The 6,257-nt window shown below is 33.6% G+C and overlaps 1 long non-coding RNA gene across 1 annotated transcript; it reads left to right on the top strand.

The window, feature by feature from the left end:
* Positions 1–2,227: 2,227 nt before the first annotated feature.
* Positions 2,228–5,939, top strand: LOC145000835 (uncharacterized). Its single transcript, XR_013661377.1, has 3 exons — positions 2,228–2,322; positions 2,790–2,977; positions 5,247–5,939. It is a non-coding gene; the product is annotated as an uncharacterized LOC145000835 (long non-coding RNA).
* Positions 5,940–6,257: the final 318 nt, after the last annotated feature.

Genomic DNA, 6,257 nt, shown 5'->3' with positions numbered 1-6,257 from the left:
AATGTCATTTCTTAAAACTCTTATTTTGGTTGTAATAAGAAACATCTCGTTAAAACATTCTAAGAAATCAATTACATACAGATGAATGCAAAGCTTAACAGAGGAATGCACACATGAATAATACCACATATTGTCAATTATCTTACCCCGTTTCCCTAATGCTTTCTGTAGAGCACCATCATTTGAACCATCAATAGTAAAAAAAGTGGAAAGTAGGATGCCAAGATGTAAAAATAAATAGAAAAATGAAAGTATGATGCCAAGATATAGAGACAATGATAAAAATGAAAACACCAGGTTAGTTTGTTACAAGTAAGCTTCAAGTAGTGAGTAGCAATGGTAGTTTCTCCTACTCGCAACTACTCACATCATGTCAACTTATTAACAAAAAAATAAACAGTTCCACCAATTGATAAAGCTGTTTCTTCGCTACCAGAGGTATCTAACAGGGTGAAATACCAAAACACACAGATTTGATAAATACTCAAGTAAACATCAAAAGGACAAAAATCAAATAAATGTTGATGCATATTGAAGTAAAATATTTACCACACTCCAAAATAAATGGAATTGCTTTTACCTCAGACCATGGATTAGGTTTCAATAGCCACAAAAATCAAGAAGAAATCCATGTATCTTAAATCATGGTTGAACTTAACCTGCAGATACAAGGAGAAATGTGTGTGGTTAGGTCTAGGTGTTTGTGTCTGTGTGTGTGTTTGTGAACGCATACTAGAAAGATATAAAAGGTGAAATACATTGATATTAGGTAGCTGTGTAGTGTCTGGTTTTGTTTAGTGGTTGATGGCTGCTTTTGGTTGGTGTTTAGAGATATAACTGGGATATGAGCATGAAAACTTATACAAAAGCTTACCTGCTTTAAGGTTTCGATAAGTGGTGGTGAGGGGTGGCTTAGTAAATCCATGGATTTAATAGATTCTCCCTTGTTTTGAGCAAATCAATCCCTTTTTATGACCATTACTAAAATCATTCATGAAACGATAACAAAAAAATCGATAATCAATAATAGGAGGCGAAAAAAACAAGGGTTACCTGTTCCTTGCCCAAAACTGATCGGAGACCTTGGACTTTGTTAGAGACTATGATCACCAGAGAAGTCTAATATATCGTGGTTGTTAACAACGAGGCGCTTCAAGGTGGTGTCTGGTTTAATCTGCAATCGGTTACGATATTTCAACGGTGGTGTGAATGTCGTCGGTGAGAATGAAGATATTTCTAGCAAGAAGCGTTGCCGATGCTTCCTCTCTGGCTAGGGTTTACAATGAGAGCAGAATATAGGAGAATGATTGGTATGATGGGGAAAGTCTGATTCATACGTTTGTGAGGAGTATTGGATGTTGTTGGTAACATTTGCACAAAAGTTAATGAGATCTTTCAATCTATTTTTAAGAACTTGTTTAGAGTAGGTTAGTAAGGTTAGGTTTAATTCAAAGAGTTTGTTTTGGTTAAACAACTTAGTGAATGGGAAGTGTTAAAGCTTGTTAATGCTTTCAAGTCCCAACTTAGATTAGAATTTAATTTGACATCAATTTATCATCAGCTTGCATCATTAGGTGAATATAACTCGAAACATGATTATTTTTATTTTTGTTTCTAATATTTCTTTTATTGTATTTCATTTTAGTTTAGTCATTTGCAAAAATCATCCCCCACATTTAGTTTTTATGAATAGGAATAAAAACATGGCTATTTTGATGTATTTATGGATTAAAACTGAGTCCCTGAATTACTATTATTTTTAAATCATATAAGTGTAAATAGGATTTATTTATTCGATAGATTCGACACCCTTCAAAATGGCGTCGTTGGTGGGGACTTCCTACATTTAAACAATTTGTATATCAAAATTGTCATCTATTTTAGATTGTTTGATGCTTAGTAATCATCGTAAAACTTTTTAAATGAGATGTGAGGATTTTCATAAAAGTAATTGAAAAAAAAAGAGTGATTAATAGACCTGGTTGTTTTTTTATTTTTATTTTTGTTTTTATTTTATTTTATTTTATTTATTTATTTATTTATTTATTTATTTTTTAGTCCAATTGCCAAATAGCTAAAATAAAAGTAGTGAATTTTGAAATAATTCAAGATAATATGAGTGAGTCGAGACTTATATAAATTTAATTGAAATGCAAAGAAAGTAGTCTGTGTGGGTTTATGTGTAGATATATAAAAGAAATCTTTATTTAAAATGCCAAATGCCAAAGGTCATTCTTTTTCACTCAAAATTCAAACACACACAGACACACTTTGCTTTTGGGAATTTCTCTACCTTCACCAATGAATGGAACCAGCAACCAGGTACTGTCTCTCTCATCTCATTCCTCTTCCCTCTCATCTACGGTCCCTCCATGCCTCCACTAATATTGACCTCCTGACTCCAGTAAGACTACTTACCACAGCCAACCTACCTCACCCATCTCTCTGTCGATCAACTCCAAACACCTTACCCAGCCGTACGCCTAGTGAGCACCATCCATCACCCACCACCACCATTAGCAGTCTGTAGCTACCTCAAAAGCAGCCGCTCCCTCCCTCTTCTACTTTTCATGAGGCAACCACCACTATTGGTCGCTTACACAGTGCCGCCATAGATCATTACTTCACAACTCTCTCATCTCACCTTACCACCTTTGTCGAGCCCCCCCCCCCCCCCCCCCCCCCCCCCCTACTGAAAATTGTGTAAACATGGCCTCCAACTGTATCCCCTCCCTCTACTACAACAACAAGACCTCTGTTGACTTGAATTGAATATTTTTTTATGTCAGTTTTGTAGATATTAACATATAGGAAGCATTTTTATGGCTTCAAACATTGATTGATGGGATTCAAGTCATTCAAAGACTACATATTCAAGTCCAAGCCAAAGCATCAATCCTCAATTCCCAGTTACAAGACCCACATGAGCACCACCTTGAATTACAACAATATTTTGAGCATCAACAATTAAATCCAGGTGCACATCTAATTCCAATTTTATGTTCTTGATAAAATTCAAACTTTTGAATTTGCAAGATTTATCAAGTTGACTGTATTATGCTTCAAATTATTATATTTGATTGCTTAAGTGGAAATTTAGGAAAACACAGGTTGTATTGTTTTGTCATTTGTCACTAGGTTTTGCTCGGTTCGACATGAGTCGACTATGGTCAACCTTGGTTGACCAATTTTTAATTTTGTTGACTTATATCTATGTCTATGTTTGCATTCGACTTTTGGATTCATTTTTTATTCTGTCATAAATCTGCCATCACCTATAGCAGGACATCCCTATGTCCAATTGGTCTATGTTACGAGTTACGACCCATAAGAGCAGTTTCAAGTCCCACACCTTCCCAAGCATCGAGGACGATGCTACATCTTAAGCTTGAGGAGGGGTATGTGTTACATTTGCATTTTTTTAGTTTACATCTTCATTTTAGGGTTTAATTTTTTTTTCGAAAACCACAAAAATATTTTTGTTTTAGTCCACTTTGCAAGTTCTGTTAAAAAAAACTAAAAGAAAAAGATTTTCCATTTTTGTTTTTGTTTTTGATCCAACCATTACTGAAATCTTTGAAAAACAGTAAAAAAATCAATAAATGAGCCAAATACGTTGAAATTAGACTTGCTCGTGCTTTTCTAAGATCCTGAAAGCAGTCTATTCCCACACACTTACACACCTCCCGAAACTACACGTGAAAAACGAAAAATGAAAACGTTTTCAATACTAAAGCATAATTGTTGGTATAAGTCAGTGTATGGAAACCACAACTGGTCTTACGGTTCGTAAATGCTCAATTAGAACTAAATTCTAAATCTAAGGAGAGCATAAAAATAATAGAAAATTTCAGCGACTCAAACTTTCCAGCGCTCTAAAAAGTCTTTTTTATCCATTCCCTTCTATGTACCCTGCTTGGGGATATAAGTTTCTAACTATACTTAGGGGCCCTGCATATTAACATCAATCCTCCGAAAAAGGTTTTAGAATACTCTCACGGTAAATAGGCCGTTAGATGTCCCAATGATCGAAAAAGTCAATGACAAAAATTTAAAGAAATAAGCCTAGCAAATAATTAAAAGAGTATTATGTATTGTATTATCTATTATATATTTATCAAAAAGAAAAAAATTATTATTAAGTTAATCTGTTCTACATCTAATCGCCTAAATTTGACTCGTTTGGGACTGATTGGGTTAAAAGTTTGTTACACGGGTTTCATCGAAAGTCATGAACTTAATAATAACAAAAACAAATATGTGATTCAAATAAAGCTACTCTGTGGCCTTTGATGTTCGGACAAGTAGACCCAAGGGATTTCTTTAAATTTAGCACACTAAGGTCGTCTGGTCTAGATGTGTTGGTTGGAAGTCCATTGCATGGACTTCATAGAAAGTCATGAGCTTTATTTATAAGAAAATATATTTGGATGGTATATATATTTATATCTATGTTAGTCATAGTCTAATTGAATAATGTGCATCACTGTATGTACTTAAGTTAGAAAAAATATTTGGCTGTCAAAAGATCCCCTTAGACTTGGACTAGAACTCATGACATTGTGATTGATTGTTAACTACTTGGACTAATGAAAGTGGTGTGAATAAGGTAACAAATCTGGGTAAATCTTAGAGAATCTTTAGAAAAGTATTTTTATAAAATGATTGTTGTTGGTCAACAAAATAGTGTGGTTTGGTCATTGATATAATCTGCAAAACAAAAATTCGTTGAGCATGTTTTTATGACATATATTTTACACAAAAATAAGATCGTCTCTTGTTCCATTTGCTAACCCGATACTGATAATCTTGAAGAAGTGTTGTTAACTTTTCATTTTGTTGGGTTGTGTTAAGGAGTAATTAAGTCTTAATCTTGTAATGTTTAATTTTATGAGAAGACTAAATTGGTTCAAGGAATGTGGTGTTTTACATATTCCTAACTATTTGATATGGATAAGGATGTGGATTTTGATCATGTTTTGTTTTCCATGCATAGTTTTGAAAAATCTAATTAGTAGTTTAATTTATTTCTTTTCTATTTCCCGGCTCATTCCCGACTTATTATTTCTTGAGAACAAGAAAGGTTTAAGCTTAGGGATATTTGTTAGGTTCATTTTTACATATCATTTTAGTACATTTTGTTAATTATTTTCCCGATATATTGTGTATATTTAGTATGCATTTCATATGTTTCATTGCGTCGTTAGTTTGAGATAATTTTACTCGTTTAAGCTTAATTTGTGCAGATTTATATAAGCGGCTAATGATATTTTTGAACACCGATACAAGTCACATGGAAGGCCTTCCAATCACGATTGAAGTCCTGTGACAACATCCACAATAAAGCAATAAAACGAAGCGATTTAAAGATTTTTTTGGAAAGTTGGCAACAATGCGCGGTCTTAATCAAGTGAGTAGATCGAAGGGTAAACAAGGTCCGATCGAGCTTAAATTTTACCGGTAGCTTCATAATTCATGGTTGTTTAATCTGAATGGTGGAGATTGGATTTTGACATTTTTTGATACACATTTGGACCTTGTTTACAGAAACGACATAATCTGTCCAACATCAAATTTTAGCAGCCCATAATCGTTTCTTATTCTAGCAGCCCACATTAGAATTAATAGCAGCCCATTTGTTGAGTTTCTGGCAGCCCAATTTGTAGATTAAAGCTCTCACGAATACTAGAAAAAAAAGAGGGGGCACACATCATAAAAAAAAAGGGATTAGTTATTAAAAGAGGAGGCACACATTTTTGAGTTCACGGGGACGCACAGCAAAAACAGAGAAAAAAAAAAAAAAGAACGAAAAGGCGACTTGAGGGTTTTCTTTAGGTTTCAAGCTTTAAAAAAATAATTTGAATTCTTTTTGTAAGTTTTTAATTTCCGTTGATTGAATTGTAGTTTTCAGGGTTTAGCCGTCTTAAACGGATAAATCACCGGGTTTAATGTTTGAATTAGTTTAATTATTTAAACTCGTTTTAGATCGTTGTGTGAAATTTTTATTTAAATTTAAAACACTCCTATCCATATGATTTCTGATGTTCCTTAATTTTGTTGTTACAATTTTAGTTGGGCTTGAGCAATCCGGTTAGGGTTTTAACGATAAATCGCTAATCAATTGATAGAATCCGTAATTGTTCTTTTAATTAGTCTAAGTAGCAAATAATACACTTGTGTTTAGGGCTGTAAACGAACCAAACGAACACGAACAAGGTCTTGTTCATGTTCGTTCGTTTAAGTTAGCCGAACAACAA

This window comes from Lactuca saligna, chromosome 1 (assembly GCF_052625555.1).
Source record: "Lactuca saligna cultivar CGN05327 chromosome 1, ASM5262555v1, whole genome shotgun sequence".
NCBI classification, from domain to species: Eukaryota; Viridiplantae; Streptophyta; class Magnoliopsida; order Asterales; family Asteraceae; genus Lactuca; species Lactuca saligna.
This window is presented reverse-complemented; position numbering and strand designations above follow the sequence as displayed.